The sequence below is a fragment of the Euleptes europaea genome, chromosome 1 (assembly GCF_029931775.1).
Source record: "Euleptes europaea isolate rEulEur1 chromosome 1, rEulEur1.hap1, whole genome shotgun sequence".
Lineage (NCBI taxonomy): Eukaryota > Metazoa > Chordata > Lepidosauria > Squamata > Sphaerodactylidae > Euleptes > Euleptes europaea.
The window spans coordinates 86,773,783-86,797,829 of NC_079312.1; the positions used below are offsets into that span (position 1 = coordinate 86,773,783).

At 47.0% G+C, this 24,047-nt stretch overlaps 1 protein-coding gene across 1 annotated transcript in view; it reads left to right on the forward strand.

The window, feature by feature from the left end:
* The first annotated feature begins 484 nt into the window (after positions 1-484).
* The window catches only part of RPS14 (ribosomal protein S14), a 155,720-nt gene continuing 132,157 nt past the window's right edge, over positions 485-24,047 (forward strand). Inside the window, exon 1 of the mRNA XM_056852543.1 lies at positions 485-492. The gene's annotated coding sequence lies outside the window, so the exon portion shown is untranslated. The remainder of the gene's footprint in view (positions 493-24,047) is intronic.

A 24,047-nucleotide genomic window follows, 5' to 3' on the forward strand; every position in this document is an offset into this window, starting at 1 on the left:
ATCAGGTCCCCTGCAGAAAACGGCTGCTCTGCAGGGTGGACTGTATGACATTATACCATGTGGAGGTTCCTGCCCTCCCCAGGCTCCACCGCCAGATCTCTAGGAATTTCTCAGTGTGAAATTGGTAACTCTAGTTAGAACAGCAAAGGGCTTCTGCAGAGTCCTCCTCTAGCTGATACTCGGGTGAAAAGGCTTGGCTGCAACTTCTGCCTGGTTAGTCAAACTTTTGCCCAACTATACTTGGGGTATCATTCACATAAGTCTCATCTGCTCTTCTCATTTTTGACTTTTTTTGAACCTCGCCCTCCTCAGGCTCCGCCCCAAAAATCTCCCGCTGGGCACCCCACACTCAACTTGTGTTCTCCATAATGCATAAATCAGCGCCCCTTAAAGATATAGCAATATTTGTTAGAGGCCTGTTCTGTACACCCAGGATTTTGAGCTCAGAATACTTGGTGTCTCGTTTCCACCTAGCACCGCAGGGAGGCTGCATGCGTAGGGAATCCCAGCTACTTCTAAACACATGAGGGGGACATCCGTGTCAGCGCTGGGATACTTCTTTGTTGTATGCACAGGCTTCTTCTTTCTTTCACCTGTAGCAGATTTGTTAGAGAGAGGCAGCAAAATGAGCTCTTATGTCATGACGTAGGGATACTGGTACTAGGGTTGTCAGGTCCCTCTTCGTCACCGGCAGGGGTTTTTTTGGGCAGAGCCTGAGGAGGGCGGGGTTTGGGGAGAGGAGGGACTTCAATGCCGTAGAGTCCAATTGGCAAAGCATTGGCATTTTCTCCAGGTGAACAGATCTCTACCAGCTGGAGATCAGTTGTAATAGCAGGAGATCTCCAGCTAGTACCTGGAGGTTGGCAACCCTAACTGGTACACTGGAGGCTTCTGTTGGGGTTCAGAGGTTTCAGTAGACTGTGGGCAATATGAACAGCTCAATCCTTCTCACCATATCTACTTGCTTTGGGGTCTATACTGCTTATTTCTAAGTAACTATAGTGAGGACTGGAGCCTAGATTTGACAAAATATCCTCCAGTGGGTGCTTGAATATATATCTCCCATCCCAATACAGCCAGAGGGAACAAGCTGACTGTTGATCAATGAGTTTATAAGGAAGGTGGGAGCCATTGTTTCCTGCTGGTTTTCCAGGCAGATGTAGAGCTTCATCCTGATAACTGGAGTGACTAACACCCTTAGATCCTCCAAGGGGGCACCTTCACACACATATGGTCATATTGCCTGTCTTGTAACCATCTGCAAATGTTTTAAGGCAATCGAGCTGAAGCATAAGGCTCTGGATTCCTCCCTGAATCTCCATTTCCTGAGCACTTACTGGAACTGCATTGAATGTGGATTAATCATTCTATTCCCTTCAAGCCGTGGAATACTGCACGCTGCAGACCACAGGACTTAAAACAGGCCAGCAAGGAAAATGGGCTGGGGCAAAAGCTGGCTGAGAAGGAACAGAAATAGCAACAAGAAGCATGTGGATGTTGCATGATTCCATAAGCAATTCCCAAGATTGCATTCACAGAAGAAAAGGATCAGGCATAGTCTTGGAACAACGCGAGCCAATTATGCATTACTGTCTAGTACAGTGGTCGGCAAACTCATTAGTCAAGAGAGCCAAATATCAACAGTACAACCATTGAGATTTCTTTTGAGAGCCAAATTTCTTAAACTTAAACTATATAGGTAGGTACACTGTTTATTAACTTAATAAACTTTAATTAAAGTTTTAAGTTTTAATTAAACTATAGGAACACTGAATAAAACTTGATATCATACTTAATAATGATCTTATTTATTGAAAAAAATTAAATTGTAAGTAAAGTATCCATAAAATTAAATCATGACAATGACTGACAAATACTTAATGTGAACAATGGCCTCGCATCTCCTTGGAAAGTTTGGGTAAATCAGGTTTGTATGTTGTTGTTTTTAATTTTAGGCATGATTCCAGGTTCTCATCAATAAGACGGCTTCTCAATTTACTCTTGATAAGGTTCATGCTTGAAAAAGATTGTTTGCATGAATATGTAGAACCAAAAAGGGAAAGAACAGCAAACGCTAGTAGAGGAAGGGAGGGGGGAGGAATTGAGAAAGGAACTGGGAAAGGAAAGAAGGAAGAAAGAAAGGGGGAGGGATGGAGAAAGAAAGAGGAAGGAAGGAACTGGGAAAGGAAAGAGAAGGAAGGAACTGGGGAAGAAAGGATGAAAGGGAGGAAGGATGGAAGGAAGGAAGAGTGGGGGGAGGGACAGAGAGAAAGAAAGGAAGGAAGGGGGAAAGGAAAGAGAAGGAAGGAACTGGGGAAGAAAGGATGAAAGGGAGGAAGGATGGAAGGAAGGAAGAGTGGGGGAGGGACAGAAAGAAAGGAAGGAACTGGGAAAGGAAAGAGAAGGAAGAAACTGGGGAAGAAAGGCAGCCTGGAGCTGGAATTTTGGGAGCCGCCTGAGGGGGACGAGGAGGAGAGTTTTACCCCTTCCAAGTGGGCCGGTGATTAAGGCGCGAAATCTGCCCCCCGCCCTGGAAGTTCCCCCACAAGATCCCGGCCGGACAAGATGCGGCCTGCGCGGGGGTCGGGAAGGCGATGCGCCAGACCGGCTCCAAACTCTCAGTCTGAGGCGCGGGGAGGGTGAAGTGAGCTCGGTCCTGGCCCAGAAAGCATCATCGCCTTCCCCACTCGGGGCCAGGTGGAGCCAACAGGAGGAGGAGGAGGTGGGGGGGTGAGAGGTCGCCCAGCTCCGGTCACCCATAGAGACAGAGGAGGGAAGGCGGCAGCGGCGAAAACAAGGACCGGACAGCCACACCTCACTCCTCACGGTGGAGAGAAGGGAGGGAGGAGGGGGGAGGGAGGGAGGAGCCCCCTCTCTGCCAAACCAAGGCGCGCAGCCGGGCGGCGAGAAAAGACGGGGGGTGGCAGCTGAGGGACTCTTGTTGTTCTCCGGCCGCCACCGCAATGGTGGGAGGCGGGGCCGGCGCTGGGGCGAGAAGGAGGAAGGGCCACTCCTTCCTCTCTTGGAGACCCTCCTGCTGCTTCGGCCGGCCTAGGGCGCTGCTTCTGCATGTGGGAAGAGCCGCACTGGTCTAGTGTAATCTGCTGCACAGGGAGGGAAGTTAACACTTCTGCAGCTTCTATTCGGAAATTTGTATTTTAGAAAACACAAGGACTTTATTCATTCCCATTCATAAACCCAAGGTCCCATGCAACCAGCCTGATTAAAACGAAACACACTGCTGGAACCTGCCAGTTTATTTCCACTGGATGACTTGCCAAGCTCATTGCTGTCTAGCCATGTCTCAATTTAATTTTAACCCAGTGTCATATTTAGCAAATGACCATAGTATAGTAAATCACAAATGGTGCAGGTAGTTGATGAACCTGTCATTGCATCGGAGTTCCAAAGAACAATGGGGACCTCCCTCAGCACCAATCATCTCTCAGGGGCAAGAAGACTCAGTTTGAGCATGCCTTCTCCACTTTTCTTTTCTTTGGCACAAAGTCACAGCTAACTTATGGCGATCCCTAGTGAGGTTTTCAAGGCAAGAGACATTCAGAGGTGGTTTGCCATTGCCTGCCTCCGCATCACAACCCTGGTATTCCTTGGAGGTCTTCCATCCAAATCCTTGCTCGGGCCAAGGCTGAGAATGTGTGACAGGCCCAAGGTCACCCAGCAAGTTTACATGGCAGAGTGTGGATTCGAACCTGGGTTTCCCAGATTCTAGTCCAACACTTTAACCACTACACCACACTGGCCCTCTCTCCATTTCTGCCACTTCCTAAATCTGAAGTAAGCCCCTCATAAGGCTAATCATGTGTCAAACAGGAATGAGGGTGAACGGTTGCCTTTTTGCCCCAAATACCTTCTCAAAATGAATAGGAGTTAAGAGCGGGATCACCCAGAAAGACCTGGTTTATACATGCAACAGAATTTGGTAGTATTGTCTTGAGCTGGTACACCAGCATGGTGTAGTGGTTAGGAGTGGTGGACTCTGATCTGGAGAACTGGGTTTGATTCCCCACTCCTCCACATGAGCAGCAGATGCTAATCTGGTGAACTGGATTTGTTTCCCCACTCCTCCACATGAAGCCAGCTGGGTGACCTTGGGCTAGTCACAGTCTCTCAGCCTCACCTACCTCACAGAGTGTCTGTTGTGGGGAAGGGAATGTGATTGTAAGCCCATTTGATTCTTCCTTAAGTGGTAGAGAAAGTCAACATATAAAAACCAACTCTTCTTCTTCTTAAAGTAGGCTGGCTGGGGCGCACGACGACCACTATGGACGGGGTAATGATTCTGTTCGCTTATTCCACCACATTTAAAAAAAAAAAAAAAACCTCCCTTCAAATGAAAAACTGTTAAATCATGGAGAAAGACTCACTTTTTTTGTTAACAGCAGGAACTTCTTATGCAAGTTATAACATCTACCTTATCTTCAAGTGGGAGGGCCAGAATTCATTGCATCACCTTGAAGCATTACTGCTTGATTCTCACATCGTTCTGCAGTACTTGTGCATCAGGCCTGCTGCAGTGGAATGTAGGGCTACACAATATATTCCTGATGGCTTCTGCAGCATGCAGTGCCCCGTAAGCGTACTGGGAAAAGAGTAGGCTGCAAATGCAGTAAATATTTTCTCAGGTATCAAAGCCAACCCAGGCCTCAGTCTGCCTATGGAAATGATATTGACTCAACTCGACCTGCCCCTGGGTCCATGACAGGGGACGCGACAGACCAGACCTGTCCACTGCTTCTCAGACTTGGGACTATCCTAGGTTTGAAGGCTGTGGGAAATCCAAAGCTTCAGCAAACTTGGCCAGATAGATCCCAGAATCACCTGTTGTGCAAGTCCTAACCAAAGACTATTTGGAGTGAACAGGCCAGAACTGCAGTAGATGCTTTGAACTGGCTAGTCCGTGTCAAAATTTGGGAGGCGGGAGGGGCCTATAAATCCTGTCAGCAGCCCTGCTTTGGACACACACACACACACGGAGGGGCGCATCTTTTTCATCTGGATCCATCAATACCGCCCTGCTTCAGTTCCTTCTCTTGGCAGGGATTTCCACAAGCAGCCCCCTACAGAAACTGTGTTTATATAGCCAGCTTTCCAAAGCAAACACAGTCCCCGCGCAGAGTTCTCGCATATGAGAAAAGCTGCTCTAAGTAGAATGTTGACTTTCCCCCGCACCCCTTCTCTGTGGCATCCTCCGCCAGAGAATAGCTGTCTTTTACTCTGTGAGTGCCAGACATCTCCTCCATTCCTGTACTGTCCCCCCTGGACAAGGCTCTTCTGTTAACACTCCCTTGCAGGCAGGCAGAAATCAGCCAAACAGAACACAAATCTGCCCCTCGTGTCCCATCAGCTCCCCACCCCACACCCAGGGCCTCGTTTAATATCCATTTCCTTTTCCCATTCAGGCAACATTTGTGGTTGGCAGGGAGGGAAGAAGAAAAGGAGCAGGTCACATGGAGACAAATTCCAATGGGACCAAGCAAACAGGAGCCTTTATACCCATGCATCTATCTAATATTGCACCCGACATAGGGTTGGATTAAAAAGAGAGAGAGAGGGAGGGAGAGGAAGAGAGCACCAGCATGGTGTAGTGGTTAAGAGCGGTGGTTTGGAGCGGTGGACTCTGATCTGGAGAACCAGGTTTGATTCCCCACTCCTTCACATGAACGGCAGAGGTTATTTTGGTGAACTGGGTTTGTTTCCCCACTCCTACCCATGAAGCCAGAAGGGTGACCTTGGGCTAGTCATACTCTCTGAGCCTCACCTACCTCACAGGGTGTCTGTGGTGGGGAGGGGAAGGGAAGGGGAAGGGAAGGTGATTGTAAGTCGGTTTGATTCTCTCTTAAGTGGTAGAGAAAGTTGGCATATAAAAACCAACTCTTCTTCTTCTTCTTTAAAATGGAAAACATGCTGAGAATCTGAACAGGAACATGGAGATGGGTATGAAAAAGAGAGCAAGAAAACCAATGTTCAGGGAGGAATTACCTGAGGGAAAAGGATCAGTGAACACTGCACTCATGTTGATGGTAAGACAGGACCGGAATCAAGAAAGAAGTGGTCCTGCCAGCCTTTTACCTGTTCCAGATCCCCTGCAAGAGAATGGGTAGGTTTAACCACAGTAGCCGTTTCACCCAAGAGCTCAGCACCTGGGCATCCTCCTTTGCTCCCAGGCTGGGCTGGACGTTGGAGTTTGCCAAGACTCAACGTTTTTGGCTCTCGCAAAGGGCGCCCTGCAGCACCCTCGCAGTATGTTGCGAGCCAGGCCTCAGCACCTGGCTCTGTTGCAGTACAAAACACACACTGCATCTTCCTCTTAACAGGTATGCCTGTGGGCAAATATAGCTTCTCCCTGCTCAGTGTTGTTGCTTCTTTTTTGTGGTGAGGTGTCAGCTGTGGAAGACACGGCCATTTCCCACACTGTGTGTGTGTAAAGTGCCGTCAAGTCACAGCCGACTTATATCGACCCCTTTTGGGTTTTTTCATGGCAAGAGACTAACAGAGGTGGCTTGCCAGTGCTTTCCTCTGCACAGCAACCCTGGTATTCCTTGGTGGTCTCCCATCCAAATACTAACCAGGGCTGACCCTGCTTAGCTTCCGAGATCTGGTGAGATTGGGCTAGCCTGGGCCATCCAGGTCAAGGCATTTCCCACACTATGCAGGAGCAAAGCCAGGTTTGCCACCAAGTGTTTACTTGCCTAGGACTTGGAGCCAAATCATGGCTCCCTGGTGAGCGTGCCTGTAGGATGGTCGCGCTCACAAGCACACCCTCTTCACATATTTAAATGTCATGACTAATGTAACATGTGATGTAGCCGTTGACATTTCCAGCCTTTGCAAGGACACAATGGGAACAAACACCCAGCTTTTTGCACATGTGTGGAGCTTTGGTCTATGCCACATGCCCTGCTCTCTTCTTAGCTTCTGGAAAAACCTGGAACTAAGTGAAGAGGAATTAGAATCATAGAAACATAGAACTCCTGACTCTAATCTTGTATAATACATCCAATAAGATGAAGCTTTGGACCAGGAAGCCCCTGCTTGGACTCTTGCCCCTGCCAGAAACTCACCAACTTCCATCCCAAACCACACACACACACGTAGAGCTGGGCAAGTTTGGAATCATACCAAATCTTCACCTTCTGTCAAAGAGCAACCTGTGCTTCTTCAGTTGCCTGCCTCCATTAATCCTATATAACAGGAAGAAGAGGAGGCGGTGGACGTCATTCACTCACTTCGCATTCTGAACCAAGCAGCTTAGGATGAGGCTGAAAAATTGGGCCGAGGAAGGGAGAGGTAAAAAAAAAAAAAGTGAACCTTTTTCACACAGTTTATCATCTTGTGGAAGGTCAGGTGTCATATTTATCAGTTCGCCTCTTGCAAATGAATTCCAAACCACAACCTAACCAATGCCTTTTAAAAGAAAAAGACTCGGATCTTATGAATTAAGATCTGAGATGAAATTAAACCCCCTTTGCAGTGCCGGATTTACATATAAGCTAAACAAGCTATAGCTTAGGGCCCCACTCTCTTGGGAGGCCCCAAAAAATTTGAAGGAAAAAAAAAACTGGATGTAAATTTCCAAAACGTAAGATAAAAAACAAATAAAATAAAACCTACATACAGTTCAACAATTACATTGATAAAATACATATTTTGTTATGTGCAAATGGCTTTAGATACCTATTAGGCCCATAAAATACCATATAGCATATATTCAACACAAAAAACAGCGACAATTTGTTGTTGACAAAGGACAGCTGGACATATAAAGGGCCCCATTACCTTCAATAGCTTAGGGTCTCATCAAACCTAAATCCGGCCCTGCCCCTTTGTATCAGTTCTTCAGAATAATTCATGAGTCAATGCTTGGTACCAACACTTGGCCTGGGGTGAGAATAGGGCTGCCAACTTCCAGGTACTGCATATGGCACAAGTTGTTTGTGTTTGTTTGTTACAGCACAAGTTGTTTGTTTAATAACCTCCAGGTACTAGGTGGAGATCTCCTGATATTATAACTGATCTCCAGCAGACAGAGATCAGTTCACCTGGAGAAAATGGCTGCTTTGGCAATTGGACTCTATGGCGTTGAAGTCCCTCCCCTCCCAAACCCTGCCCTCCTCAGGCTCCACCCCAAAAACCTCCTGCCAGTGGTGAACAAGGACCTGGCAACCCTAGGTGAGAAGCTATTTGTCTCCTTTACAGGTACCTAGAGGACTGCTTGCAATTTTATAGGTTATTGTTTTTTTAAAAATCCTTAACAGCCCAAGCTTAACGCCCATTGACAGATACCACAAAATAAGCACTGCAGATAAGTCATATTTTGGGAGGTCAAGCCCGTTCACAAGTGTTAAATTAATCAGAATGACATTGTACTTAAGAGTGTCAAACTAGGACTGGGGAGACCAGGGTTAAAATCCTCACTCTGCCAAGAAGGTCAACGGGTGACCTTAGCCCTGTCACAGTCTCTCAGCCTAATTTACCTCACAGGATTGTTGTGAAGATAAATGGAGGGGGGAAAGGAGCTTCATATGCCACTCAGAGCTTCTTGGAAGAAAGGTGGGCTGAAGATCAAATAAGCGAAAGAAGACCCCCTTAGGGCCAATGGCTGGAGATCTGACAGTAGCAGAAGAGTTAATGGACCAAGAGCGGGAATGCTGGCTCTTTTCCTGTTGGAAAGCAGTGGCTTCTGCCGTTGTTCCAAGGCCCAGCCCTTAGCCAGCTGTGTTTTGCCTACTTTGCGGATTTTCCACAGAGGCAGAAACTAAGAAAAAAAATGTCTTTGGCTGGGCTGTTGGGATGGTTCCGCTCCTGGTTTTTCAAAGCCACCTTCCACACCCAATTGGCTGGCTGTCCTTGCACATCCCCTTTGAACCCTCCAAACCCAAAGAGCTGGCGACAGAGGCTGCCCTGGCTCCGCTCAGTTGGCAATTCTTCTCTCACACCATTTAAAGTGACACTCTTCTTTTCTGACTGTTTCTTCTCCTTCTCTCCCATTTCAAAAACAGCCTATGAAAAGCAGCGAGGGTTTCATATTCTGAATTGGGAGTATGCAAACGAAATCATCATCCCATGTGGAAGTGCACTTTGAATACTCCCTGAATGTAAAAACAGTAAATAAGTGGCATTAGGCAAACCCAGATTCCTTGCAGGAGAATACGCTGGACTCTGGTTCTCAACCTTGCCGGCACTTTGAGGCTTCTAGTGTACATGCACAGCCATCTGGGAGCTTCCGTCCCTGAACTTCAAGTCGCTCCTTAGCTCTACACCTGATAGGGGAATATGCATTTTGCAAACGGGATGGGAGAAGAAGAAGAGCTGGTTTTTATATGCCAACTTTCTCTACCTTTTAAGGAGACTCAAACCGGCTTACAACCTCCTTCCCTTCCTCTCCCCACAACAGACACCTTGTGAGATAGGTGAGGCTGAGAGAGTTCAGAGAGAACTGTGACTAGCCCAAGGTCACCCAGCTGGCTTCAAGTGTAGAAGTGGGGAATCAAACCCTGTTCTCCAGATTAGAGTCCACCACTCTTAACCACTACACCATGCTGGCTCTCTACATCACGAAATTACATTAGGTGGCTTGGACTGCCCCTGACTACTATGGAAACTAGCATTTATAGGAATGCAAAGGGAAAATCAGGCAATACTGGAAACTCTCCCTCCCTCCCCTGCAGCACTTTATCCTCCTCTGCCAGCCTGGGGTGGGGGGACTGCATCAGTGGCAATGAGAAAGTGATATGTACAGTAGGGCTGTTGATTCGGTTCGGCCCGAACTGAAAATCAGCCGAATTTCCCCTGATTCGGTGGTTTTTAGTTCGGGAGGAACCGAACTCAAAACTGGCGGGCAACCGGGGGGGCCGAATTCAGCGAGTTCGGGAGTTCGTGAATAAATTCGGCAAATTCGGGGCCGTCAGTAAGAAGCATAACCGTCAGTAAGCAGCATTCTCCTCCCCCGGCCAATCGGTGGCCAAGCTGGGTCTTCTTCTGGCCAATCAGTCAGGATTGAGTACTGGAGGAATTAGCTGATGTGCGGCCCGGCCAGGGAGAGAGAGAGAGAGAGCGAAATCCTCGTGTGTGTGTGTGGGGGGTGCTTGTTCACATTCGCTCCTTTCTGTGGCTGCAGGGGGCGTATTTTTTGGGGTACAGACACAAAACTTTCACTGGAGCTTCAGATGAAGCTTCTTAAGATACCCCCCAAGTTTTGTAAACATTGGGTCAGGGGGTCCCGAGATATGGGCTCCCCCCTTGTTTCTTTCCATGGCTGCAGGGGGCGCATTTTTTGGGGTACAGACACAAAACTTTCACTGGAGCTTCAGATGAAGCTTCTTAAGATACCCCCCATGTTTTGTAAACATTGGGTCAGGGGGTCTCGAGATATGGGCTCTCCCCCTTTTCCCTCCCCCTTTTTCCATTTATGTGGCTGCAGGGGGCGCTTTTTGGGGGATATAGCCCCCAAACTTTTAGCATAGCTTCAGACAATTATTCTTAAGATACTACCCAAGTTTTGTAAAGATGGGTTCAGTGGGGGCAGAAATATCGCCTCCCCCTTTTTCTCTTTCCATGGCTGCAGGGGGCGCATTTTTGGGGTGCAGATCCTAAACTTTGAGCGGAGTTTCAGACCAGTGTTCTTAAGATACCCCCCAAGTTTTGTGAACATTGGGTCAGGGGGTCCCGAGATATGGGCTTTTCCCTTTCCCCTTTCCCCTATTGGGATGAATGGATCAGCCGATCCTGTGCATCTCTAGAGCAAAACATCCCGTGCCTAATTGGAATCATCTTGGATTACAAGTCCTCCCCAGCCCGTCCTGATGGAACAGAAGACAGCCACAGTAAGACCCCTTTGGGGGCTTTAATCTATAATTTTTCTCCTGTGTATGTGTGTGTGTGTGTGTGGGAAAGCAGAGTCTGTGTGTGTGTGGGGAGGGAGCAGTTTCTGTGGGTGGGTGGGAAGCCAAAGGGGGCTTTCGTCGGTTCTGCCTGGGGTGTGTGTTCCCCCTCGAGTCTCTCGCTCCCTGGTATGAGGGGGGAGGTTTCAGTTGTGTGTTGCAAAGGTGTTGTTTTACAAGGTTGTGTTGTTTTGCAGTTGCTTTCTCAGCTGCTGTCGGGGCTGGGAACTTTGTGCGTGGGCGGCAAGCTCTGCTGAGAGATGCACATTAAGGGTGGGGGGACCCCTTTCAGGGCCCATATCTCAGCCCCCCCTGACCCAATCTTTACAAAACTTGGGGAGTCTTTCAATAAACGTCCTTTGAAGCTCTGCCGAAAGTTTGGGACCTCTAACCCCAAAAATGCCCCCCCAGAGCCACGGAAAGGTGCGATTGTGTTTTTAATGGCTTTATTCGGCCGAATTTTTTTCCGAACTTTGAATTCCCGCCGAATTGAACGGATCCGAAGTGGGGGAGTTCGGACTTCGGCATATCCCGAATCTAAACAGGATGAATTCGGCCGAATCCGAACTATACCGAATTTTTTTTAATTCAACAGCCCTAATGTACAGTAGAAAAGAGCAAGAGTCCAGTAGCACCTTAAAGACTAACAAAACGTCTGGCAGGGTATGAGCTTTCATGAGTCACAGCTCATTTCTTCAGATAGGTTGTGTCTGTCTGGGTCAAGCAAAAGTTATTTGGAAAGGGGCTGTGGCTCAGTGGTAGAGCATCTGCTTGGCATGCAGAAGGTCCCAGGTTCAATCCCTGGCATCTCCAGTTAAAGGGACTAGGCAAGTAGGTGATGTGAAAGACCTCTGCCTGAGACCTTGAAGAGCCGCTGCTGGTCTGAGTAGACAATACTGACTTTAATGGACCAAGAGTCTGATTCAGTAGAAGGCAGCTTCATGTGTTCATGTGTTCATGTATTTAGCTTGCAAAAAAGAGCAGATAATCTAGTCATTCTGGTTCTGCAAATCAGAATTAGTATGTAGAAGAGTTGATCTTCCCACAAGCACATGTGTACGCATGAGCATGCACAAGCACACATTCCACATATAGGATCCAGAATCCAGGCTTGCTAGGTTTGCCTCGAGGTACTAGCTGGAGATCTCATGCTATTATAACTGATCTCCAGCTGATAGAGATAAGCTCACCTGGAGAAAATGGCCGCTTTGACAATTGGACTCTATGGCATTGAAGTCTCTCCCCTCCCCAAACCTCACCCTCCTCAGGCTGCGCCCCAAAAACCTCCCGCCAGTGGTGAAGAGGGACCTGGCAACTCTAAGGCCAGGCAAGGTTCCAGAAGTATAGACAAGGCCAAATTTAAAAACACCTCCAAACAATGAACTTAAAAAAATTAGGGGCATAAAAAACCCCATCCACTATAGGTCAAAAATTAACATCCCCAGATGAAAGACTCTCTCACCAGCTGAATCTCTGTTTTGTCTAAAGTTAGCTTATTGGTCCTAATGCAGAACCCGATTAACACCTTCACGGCACCATCAGAGTCTGAAGAAAGAAAATAAATTGAGGTCAATATTCTCAGCATATTGACTGTATATCACCCCAAAACTCTGGATTGCCTCAGACAGCTCTAGATATTAAATAGTACAAGAAACAAAACAAAACCCCGCAGAAGACCACAGCATAAATTCCATGGGGCAGCACAAGAGTCCTCTCCTCAGCTCCAACCTCTGGTAGGAACAGAACTACTAGGGCACAGTGCCCCCAAAATCAGTGCCCCTAACAAAACCGTGGCTGAGGAGCATGCCTATTATATTAAGTGCTTTGGAACACAGGCAGGATGGTGCTGCTGAACTAGTCTTATTTGTGGGCTTCCCAGAAGCACCTGGTTGGCCACTGTGTGAACAGACTGCTGGACTTGATGGGCCTTGATCTGATCCAGCATGGCCTTCCTTATGTTCTCAAGGCATCAAAAGCCACTAAAAATCCAGAACAGAAAGCAAGGTTGCATTTTATTATGTGGCATGCGCCGGCTCTATCCAGGTGGCGTCTGTGCCACACCTAGCTCTGAAGCTTAATTGAAATGGGCCCAGCACCTGCAGCTCAACCGCTGCCACACCTTGAGCACTTGGAAGTAGAGATTTGCAAATGGCTGATATATAGAGCAATCACATCCTAGCTGTATCTGAAGAAGTGAGCTGTGACTCACACCGTACCAGAAATTTTTGTTAGTCTTTAAGGTGCTACTGGCCTCTTGCTCTTTTCTATTGCTACCAATAGACTAACACAGCTACCCATTGTGATTTAGAGCAATTGTTAGGTCCCAGGACAGCTTCTTTGGGAGTGGGCCCAGCAACCATCTCCTTCAAGGAATAGGCCTAGTAACCATACCAAACACGGTGGTCTAAATTAGCTGGAACTCATCCAAGCAAAAACTGAAGTAACTTCCCGTAACTGTACATTACCAATGGGGTCCAGATTAGAGCAGATGTGTATAATTTTATCAATGTAATACCTGGCAAACATGGCACAATGGGCGAAAGACTCTATAACATTGTTACCAAAGCTCTCACCAAGTAATTTTTTCATCACTCTAAACAGCTCTGCTGGCCATCCTTGTAGGGCCTGTATTGGCAGAGAAGTAGTGGATGGGTAGGTTTATATGGGAAAAGGCAGACCAATGGAACGTCTGCAGAAAGGGAGTGAAGTGAAGATTCCGCTTGGTACCTGATAGTAGCTGAGTGTTATCAGCATATTGATGACACCCTATTCCACAATAGGGTTGCCAGCTCCAGGTTGGGAAATACCTGGAGATTGTTGGAGGCAGAGCCTGAGGAGGGCAGGGTTTGGAGAAGGGAGGAACTTCAATGCCATAGAGTCCAATTGCCAAAGCAGCCATTTTCTCCAGGGGCGCTGATCTCTATCGGCTGGAGATCAGTTGCAATAGCAGGAGATCTCCAGCCACCACCTGGAGGTTGGCAACCCTAATCCAAAACCATGAATAATTTCTCCTAAAGGGCTTTACATAGAGATTGAATAGGTTGAGGGACAAGGCAAGTCCCACACCATCTCTCCACCTCTTCCCCCCAGCAGCCATCTGGGAGCAACAAGAAGCGCTTCTTTGTTTTACTCCCTGCCCAGCTTTGAGGAGAAGTGCTTGTTTTCCTCCTGTTGCACTTGGGTTGCTGATCTGACGCAGCTGCTTTACTGGCACTTCCTCCCTCAATCAGACAAGTGATCCATGAGCTGTTGCTGCCTCATGTTCCCTTCTTCCCACTCCCTCTAGACACCTAGCCCAGGTGTTCCTCTCTGCTGCTTCCCAGCTGCCACCATCTTCCTTCCAATCTGCAGATCCAATGACAACTGGAGAGGATCCAGGTGAAAAGTGCTTTTATTTCTATGAAGACAGCCGATTACTGGTTGTGCCTTCTCCATTGCCCTGCCTACTTTCCTGAAGTACATGGTAGGTATCTAGGGAAAGTGCCTGTGGGCACTATGGCACCACATGAGGGAACGCTGCCTTAGAGAGTAAGGTGGACATCCTGGCAACCCCAGCAACACCAACCACCATGCTTACATTGGTGATTTACCAAGAACCTGAGAAGATAATTCAGAGGTGTTCACAATGTCCATCTTGTCCACCTAGTAGCATGAGCAAGACAGCTCTCTCGCCTAGGAACAAATCTTAGATGACACCTTTCTCCATGGATTGACTTGGCATTTAGCAACAACACTCGGAGACTTGATGTGGCATAGACAAAGTGACCTGCGCATCCATTGTTGGGCGGGAGACTGGAAGAAGGTGACGGCAGACAGTGTCTTCGACATTCAGACAGGGAAAAGCTATTTGGAGGAGCAATTGGAAGGTGAGAAGCAGCGGGTGAGGAAACAGTTAAGCAGCCGTGGCCACTTATTCACTCTCAGTCACCCACTTCAATTTCAATTTTCTTTTTTAAAAATGTTGCAGCTCTAACACATGTTGGACATAACATTTAGTTATTCCTAACACAATCATAGCATACCTTTACAAATCTACAGCAAGAGATACACCTTATCAAACTGCACCTCTTGCATATGCTCATTCACACTGATCGATTCCTGGAGAAATAACTGTGCTCTTTCCTCTCCTCCACAAACAGCAGGATATGAAAACTCTAGCTCCAGTCTGACTCCCTCCTCTGCCCCCCGAGTTTGGAGCCCCAGCTAAACTGCACTTCATTTTTCACTTGGACAGGTTAAAATAAACCTTGCTCATACCCAAGTCTGGCATTCATTAGACTTATTCTTAATTTCCTCAAGTATTTTCCATCAGGCAGGGAGGGAGGGAGTGGGGAGTTGGGCTCCCGTCAGTCTTTTCATCTAAAGAGGGACCCTGGTTTGAAGGCAACATCACAACATTTCCGAGCTTGGGTTCGGTTTACACCGCGGTGGCCGTGTCACGCGAGAAACTTTGCAGCCCTCTGGTGTCCGATGGAAAACTTAGAGGCCGGCAAGCAAAGAGGGACAGACATAAACTTCCCCTCCCCTCAACCCTAGAAAACACATAACAGGATCCACCAAACATTTCCTGGTCTGTAAGCGTTGTTGCACATATTATGCAGAGTCGAGCCACAAGTCTTTGATATAACCACAAACGCATGATTACTGTATTCCCTGTGTTAAGTGTACACAGCTCTGATGCATACCCACCTATACAATGAAAATCTGCCTCACAAGTCCTTGCAAGAGATAGGCACTTTTTAAGAAGCTTCTGCACCAAAAGCTTGTATTTGAGATACACCCAAATGACCCTGCTAGTTGTCATGAAATAGAAGCAAACCCAGTAGCTGTTCTTCTGGTCTCTCCAGCGGCGGAAGGCATGTTAAGAAAACAGATTTCCTCCAGCTTTCCTAGGAATTATTATAAACAGTCGTGGGCAGGGGATACGATTTAAACAATTACAAGGGCTGTCTTGGCAGCATTCCTTTCTAATCAGAAACTTGTTTCAGGGCATCAGACGACAGTCGCTAGAAAGGAGACGGCTCTGTCCACAGTTAATTGGAAGTTTTTTCCTAATCTCCAGCCATCGACTCTCAGATGCCGGGGCAGCGGATGCAGATTAAAAGAGTCAGGACTGATTTATACAAGCAGGTCTGTACAATTTGCCCCTGTGATTAAATCAGTGCAGGAGGGGAAGGCGGTAAGCTTCTGTCCCTATATGGAGGGATTTGCGCAAGAATGGCCTTGCATTGCTGCAGATCAAGGCACATCCTTCTGATGTTTCAAAAATAGCACAGTGAACATAAGGTGGCTAAAAAAGAGGGTCTTCTTGCTCCTCATATTGGTAGGCACCAAGGACATATCTATAGTTGTGAAGTGGTTGAACAGTCATTCCCTCCCCAGGTAGCCCTAGGAACTGTTCTGAGGAGTAACTTTAAGGAGCTTTACCATGCAGTCCTGAACAGAGTTAGACCCATCTAAATCAGTGGGTTTAGACAGATGCAACTCTGCTTTGGATCATACTGTCAATTTCCTCTCAGCAAACTACAGTGGTCAGCATTCTTCTTCGGGGGCAAGGCGTAATCGGGATATAGTTACAGAGGAGAGGGATACAGTTACATAGGAGAGGATAGATAGTGGGATAGATAGCCACTTTGTCAGGCTTTTACTTTAACCCACATCTCCTAACCTGTCCAGATGCACCAATGAGTGAGCAAAACAGATGTATATCCAAAAGCTTCTTGGGACATTCAGAAGAAGCTGTGTATCTATGGAAGTTAGCAGAAAGTATGCTTCTACGTGGGCATGGAAGCACCTATGGAATTGTACATCAGAATTTGTTTTTGTAACTCCTGCAGCTAGGGCAGGGTGCTCATTGTAATCAAAAAACAGGGATAACGGGCTATGGCTCCCAAATACATTGTAGAACATGGTTGCATGATCACAGGTAAGGATGCACTGTTAAGCAGTCTCAAAAGGCATGAATGCAGGAATACCTGTAGGTTTAGAGGCACCCAATATATATGCCTGCACAATTTGTGACAAGTTGAACACAGTCCACCCCCCATTTTCCTTAAGACTGCATTAAATGTTCACAGTAAACATTTTCAGTTAAAGAGAGTGGACCCTTAATATTCCAGTGCAGAACACAGGGGCAGTGGGCTGAAAGGAATTCACCCGCTCAACATTCCTCTTGTACCACAGATGTTTTGTCATGTAGGGACAAGTTGCATCAGTAGTGCTTACATTAAAAAAATCCTGGGGCTCAAGGCTGCCCAGGAATTACACCCTCCACGCCTGGAAGCTTTTGTTCCCCAATGAACAAGATGTGTGAGAGCAAACCGTATTGGTGAAGTTAATGCCCTCTGCATTGATCAAGAACACTAAATTTATACAACTCAGTGCTGCTTCGCAATTTATACAATTCTCAGATGTGACCCAGTGTTCCCCAATGAGAACTCAATTTCCTCCAGGCCCACCCTTCCATGCTGCAAAAATAGGGTTGCCAACCTCCAGGTACTAGGTGGAAATCTCCTGCTATTACAAGTGATCTGCAGACGACAGAGATTAGTTCACCTGGAAAGAATGGCCACTTTGGCAATTGGACTCTATGGCATTAAAGTCCCTCCCCTCCCCAAACCACACCCTCCTCAGGCTCTGCCCCAAAAACCTCCTGCTGGGGGCAAAGAGGGATCTGGCAACCCTATGTAGGGCTGCCTGCTGACCAGCTGATGGCCAGTAGGAGGAAGCAGGAAAGGGGAGCGATCCCCCCCACATGCGCTCCTGGGCACACTCCAGCCTCCGTTTCCAAGCTGCATGCCAGATCAGTCCCAATCTGGCTTGGAGATTGGGGCAAGAGCTTCCCTCCTAGCCCTGCTGTGCACTCGCTCTGACTCCACAGAGTGCCCACGCAGCAGGGCTTTGAAGGCGCCTGCCTAGAGTTGCCAACCGCCAGGTATAAGCTGGCGATCTCCTGCTATTACAACTGATCTCCAGCCTATAGAGATCAGTTTACCTGGAGAAAATGGCCACTTTGGCAATTGGACTCTATGGCATTGAAGTCCCTCCCCTCCCTAAACCCCGTCCTCCTCAAGCTCCGCCCCCAAAATCTCCCACTGGTGGCAAAGAGGGACCTGGCAACCCTACTCCTGCCTCCCTTTCCAAGCTGCAAGCCAGATCGGTCCTTATCTGGCTTGCAGCTTGGAGACGGAGGCAAGAGTTTCCCTCTTAGCCCTGCTGTGCGTGTGCTCCGACTCCACAGAGTGCTCACACAGCGGGGCTAGAAAACCAGAAGTGGCATCGGGAGTGCTCATCAACCCCTCCACCCAGCCCTGCCCTTAAGAAGCTCCCGCCCAAGGTAAGTGGGGACCTGGCAATCCTAGCTGTTTGAGAGACCTAGACCTTAAGATGACTTCCATTTCTTGTAGGCTCTAGAGTCTATGCTATGGTATACCATCGAGACTGCCTTCCAAAGTTGCCATTTTCTTCAGGGGAACTGATCTCTGTGTTCTGGGGAACGGTTCGAAATCTGAGTCAACAACATGCCACGCCTGGAGGCTGGTAACCCTCTCAGTATATTGGAAAAACCAGATTTAGGGCTTAAGGAGTGCTTAGGAGTCATTTAAAAATTATACATAACTCCCCCCCACCCAACAACAATGGCCCATCATTTCAAAACCTTTTTGGAAACAAACTCTGCCAGACATGGAAGCCTGGCTGTAGCAAGTATGATAAGTTATGTTGTTGGAGGAAAAAACTATCAACATTAAGAATGAGATGAGGAGAACTGAAGTACAGTAACTCTTTGTAGAAAGATGGACACCTTTCACTGTATATTGGAATATTTCCCAAGGAGTATGTTAGAAAGGATGTGTTGAACTTGATTTAATATGTAATTATTGTATTTATTGCTACTGAGTATTTAACGATGTAATCATGCATTTTTCGAAATTAAAAAAGAGCATTTTCATGTTGTTTAAAAATTACTTGTACAGTATGTAGCACAAAAGTGAGCCTCTTTTTTCCGACCACTGGCGGGAAATGGGCTCCCCCTCCTCTTCAGGAATGACATACCTATTATTATTTACACCTGTAATACTTACACAGATCTCACAGTTGAAACCATACATTACGTACCTTTAATTTCCAAGGCAGTGAGGCAGCATCAGACCAAATGTCGCTATACTTTTAATAGTAAAGTTACTCCCTGTTGCACCACCGCCACCATCTGAACACAGCTTTAGAAAAGTGCATGGACTCCCAGATCACTGTGTAAGAATGAAGGACCAAGGTGCAACATGCCGGAGGTATGACAACTATATTTATAAAACTAACCCTAGGTAAGTGCTGTAATTGTTCATGCAGATTTAGCCAGAATATTTAGAAGTCAAAACGATTATTCTATATTCTCACTTAAAATTGCATTATAGTCTTCTGTGGTTGATTTTTTTTAATTATCAGGAGACTGGAGCAACTATACAGTAATCAGATATGCGACATTCCTGTGTTGTTTTGAAAATCCTGGCTGAAATAAGTTCATGTGCTTTCACGAGAAGGTACAACATCTAGAGGCCGGCCAGCCCATCACAGTGGATGGGCTATGAGCTAAAATCCTGCCAGGTTTCTGCCCTTCTCTTGAAAGCTAGAAGATGCTTCAGTGGAGGAGAAGGCTGCTTTGCAAAGCAATCAGGAATCCTGCTTTCCCTAGCAGTTGTAAAACGCATCCAGGCTCTGATACAGGAGTTCTGTGCCAGCCAGTGATTCTATCCCCTTCCATCTCTACCCAGGGCACAAGCGCCAACTGCACAGGCACTGGTGAGCTCTAATTAAACACTTGAGAGTACACTTAGGGCATGATTAATTGCATGGAAAGTGCTGTGTTTAGTGTAGTTAAATTTAAATGTGTTTATTAGGATGTAAGGCCACACAGGGCAGGCAAAGCCTGGGCACAGTCCTACCAATTTGATTCCTGGGGCGCAAGAAGTGATGAAGTCTCACCCCAAGAAAGCTTGCTATGACTTTTGACACTTGGACTCTCTTCAGAAAGAGGAGAGTCTAACTTCAACCCCAGAAACGTCATTGAAAGGCCAGGGACATCAGGTACTAAGACACTGACGGTGGGAAGGAAACTCAGCCTTCCCACCAAGTAGTGTAAAGATGCAAGCCTGGTGAAGGAATCCTTTTCCCTTTCTCACCCCGTGAGCACGGCATATATTTGCGCACACATAGCCCTGTGCAATGGCCCACTTACACCATACCTTAAAGGTTTGCCAGGCAGGGCCAGGGAGCATCTCAGATACCCACTGAAATGTTTACCCTCAGCCTGGCAACAACCATTTTGAGCCAAGTAAAAGACTTGGCTCAAAAAACAAACAAAAAGCTTCCGGCCTTCTCCCAAGCATCCAAGTTTAATCAAAAGGTACGTTTTTAAAAGATGGGTTTGAAGGGGAGGGGTTACAGTTGAAACTCCAAGTAAAAACAAATGGAAATTGAACACATGAAGCTGCCTTGTAGTGAAGCAGAGCATTGGTCCATCAGAGTCAATGTTGTCTACTCAAACTGGCAGCAACTCTCCAGGGTCCCAACAAAGGTCCACATCACCTTGCAACTTTTTGAAAGCATTGCTTTGACTGCAGCTGCCATGACAATACAAGAATCTTCATGGTGTGACTGAAGGTAAGCTGCGGCAGCCGTTTTGTGGCTGGCTCCACCTCCTGCAGCATCCATTTTGTGCAAGCCGTTTTGTGGCTGTGGGCACCATTCTGAGTCAGAATTGTAAAAGTTCCCGCAGGCACCAAAAGGCTGGAGACTTTTAAAAAAAATATTGTTGAAGGCTTTCACTTTCAGAGTTCATTGGTTCTTGTAGGTTATCCGGGCTGTGTGACCGTGGTCTTGGTATTTTCTTTCCTGACGTTTCGCCAGCAGCTGTGGCAGGCATCTTCAGAGGAGTAACACTGAAGGACAGTGTCTCTCAGTGTCAAGTGTGTAGGAAGAGTAATATATAGTCAGAAAGGGGTTGGGTTTGCAGGACTGATTCAGCTCAAACCCAACCCCTTTTTGACTATATATTACTCTTCCTACACACTTGACACTGAGAGACACTGTCCTTCAGTGTTACTCCTCTGAAGATGCCTGCCACAGCTGCTGGCAAAACGTCAGGAAAGAAAATACCAAGACCACAGTCACACAACCCGGATAACCTACAAGAACTTTTTTTAATAATGAAAGCTGGGAAATCGGAGAACCTGCTAAGACTATTGCTTCAATGCGCCAGTGATCTAGCAATATTTGATTGCTTTTCCTTTAAAAAAAAAAAAAAGGCAATCACTCCTCTTCAGGCTAGGGAGGGAGAAGATGCCAATCCTTCACATACTATTTAAAATTACACCGGTTAATGCCGGCTAAGGAGCCATTTTCTTTAGCGGTCTGTTCCTCGACTTTCCCTCATGTGCTTTCACCTTCCCCTCAGTGTCTTATTGCTACATTTGTCCTTTAAAACAAAACCAAAAATGGTGTGTGGAGGGGAAGCCACTTACACCGGCTGCTCTGTAAGGAGACTGCTTCTGTTAATTGCTACTATTTGTTGAAAGAGTTTTGCTTCACGTATTATTTGAACTGGCTCCGGTTAATGCAGGGTCTGGAGCCTTTCTCTTGAGTGGCTCTTCTCCAACCCTTCCGTACGATTGCGCTGATTGTCCAATCAGTAAACAGAGAACTGCCGGTGATACCCGATTTGATGGAGCAGGAAATGTCTCTAGTTTTTCTGCGCAGTAGTGCTAGGCTCCATGTGCAAAAATGTTTAAAAGGGGGGGGGGAGTTAGTGCTGTGACGCTACTGGTGATGCCGTCAGTGACGCCCAGCACCCATGCGGGATATTCCTGTTTATCTGGCAGCGTGCAGAAGTAGTACGCCGACTCCACGGCAGAAGGGATTCAGAGGAAAGGGCATGTGCGTGAAACGATTTCCCCAAGCCAATTTAAATGCTTGAGAATCGACTGCTGAGAAAATCGAGAGTAAGATCTAAAGGGTTTAAGTCAGAGGAGGGTGGATTTTAGTTAATCATTGGGAGAAATTTCCTAATGGTGAGAGCAATTTGATAATGTCACCAATTGCTTAAGCAGGGGAGGGGGGGTCTCTCCCTCTCTAACTGTCTTTAAGCCCAGGCTGGACAGCCAGCCATCTAAGCTTTGGATTTTCTGCACTGAGCAGGGGGTTGGACTAGGTGGCTTATAAGCCCCTTCTGAATCTAGGACTGTAGGTCTCTGGCTTCCCACAGCATTCTAGAGGGTCCTCAGACCATCAGGAATGGCTTTCAGCAAGGAGATACAGGGATACAGCAAGGAGGAGGAGGGGGTAGGGATGCCAACCTCCAGGTGGTGATCAAATAAACAGTAGTAGGCAAAAGTAAACAAGCAAAAATAGCAAGTGCAATCAATATATTACCCAAATGTAACGAGATAAACAAGCAACGCTAAGCAACCGAGGTTACAAAGCAAGTAGGTAGAAACAATAACTTAGTAGTAATAAATATGCAAAAGTTCATATAAAGCATATAGTTGCGTTTCTGGTCAATTTCATGTTCTTCGTACAACGGAGGAGTAGGTGGTGGTAACGCGGCTCCGGAAGTATTCCAGCGCTTTCGCTACACGAGGTAGCTTCATCAGCCACGAGGGCTCGTGGCTGATGAAGCTACCTCGTGTAGCGAAAGCGCTGGAATACTTCCGGAGCCGCGTTACCACCACCTACTCCTCCGTTGTACGAAGAACATGAAATTGACCAGAAACGCAACTATATGCTTTATATGAACTTTTGCATATTTATTACTACTAAGTTATTGTTTCTACCTACTTGCTTTGTAACCTCGGTTGCTTAGCGTTGCTTGTTTATCTCGTTACATTTGGGTAATATATTGATTGCACTTGCTATTTTTGCTTGTTTACTTTTGCCTACTACTGTTTATTTGATCAACACTCATTACAGTAGAGTGAGTTATTTGTATAGATAACCTCCAGGTGGTGGCTGAAGATCTCCCGCTATTACAACTGATCTCCAGGCGACAGAGATCTGTTCCCCTGGAGAAAATGGCAATTGGACTCTATGGCATTGAAGTCCCTCCCCAAACCCCGCCCTCAAAATCTCCAGATATTTCCCAACCGGGGCTGGCAACCCTGGTTCCACTGGAGAAAATGGCCTCTTTGGAAGGTGAAGTCTATGGCACTATACCCCACTGGAAATCCCTACCCAAACTAGGGTTGCCAACCTCCAAGTGGTGGCTGGAGATCCCCTGCTATTACAACTGATCTCCAGCCAATAGATATCAGTTCACCTGGAGAAAATGGCCGCTTTGGCAATTGGACTCTATGGCATTGATGTCCCTCCCCTCCCCAAACCCCACCCTCCTCAGGCTCCACCCCAAAAACCTCCCACGGGTGGCGAAGAGGGACCTGGCAACCCTAGGAGAGGGGAAAGTCACAGTGCCTGAGCAGAACTCCACTTATAATTCTCTATGAATCATTTTTCCTGTAGCTCCCTCAGGCTATCCACTAACCATACAATGTAGACTTGGTCAGACAGGTACATACATCCGCAAGTCCAAAAAAACACAATTTAGTTTTAAATTCAGAACATCCCAAGAATCAAGGTTTTCATTTTGAACAGCCCAGGCCCCAGTCCAGAGAAACCGGATTCACTCAAGTTCATTTGAAGTCAACAGGACAAGTAAATCCTGCCAATCCACTGGGCTGCCCGCCGGCCAGCTGATGGCCAGCGGGCACAGGATGCTCTGGCAATCTCGGATAAAACTCTATGGAAACCGGAAGTGACATAGGCGCATCGTGCGGGGTACACTGCACCCACAGCCCTGGAAAGCTCCCGCCGGTGGAGCTACGGGGCCTGGCAAGCCTACCAATAGTGCCTCTTCACCCTTCTCCATCACTAGCAGTGAAATAAAATTGTGCAAGGCAATTCTCCCACCCCCCTTTTGCTGGATTTGCATAATTATAGAAGTCAGCTTTGCTACCTGCAAGACTTCAGCACAGAAAACACATGTGCTGTCTATGTGTATATCAACGAACCATCAACTAGGCTTCTCCAGCTAAAACACAGAACAATTTTATCTTTTGTGCCCAGACAGCTGTTGTTTGCACCTCTTCGGGTAGGTTGTACTTG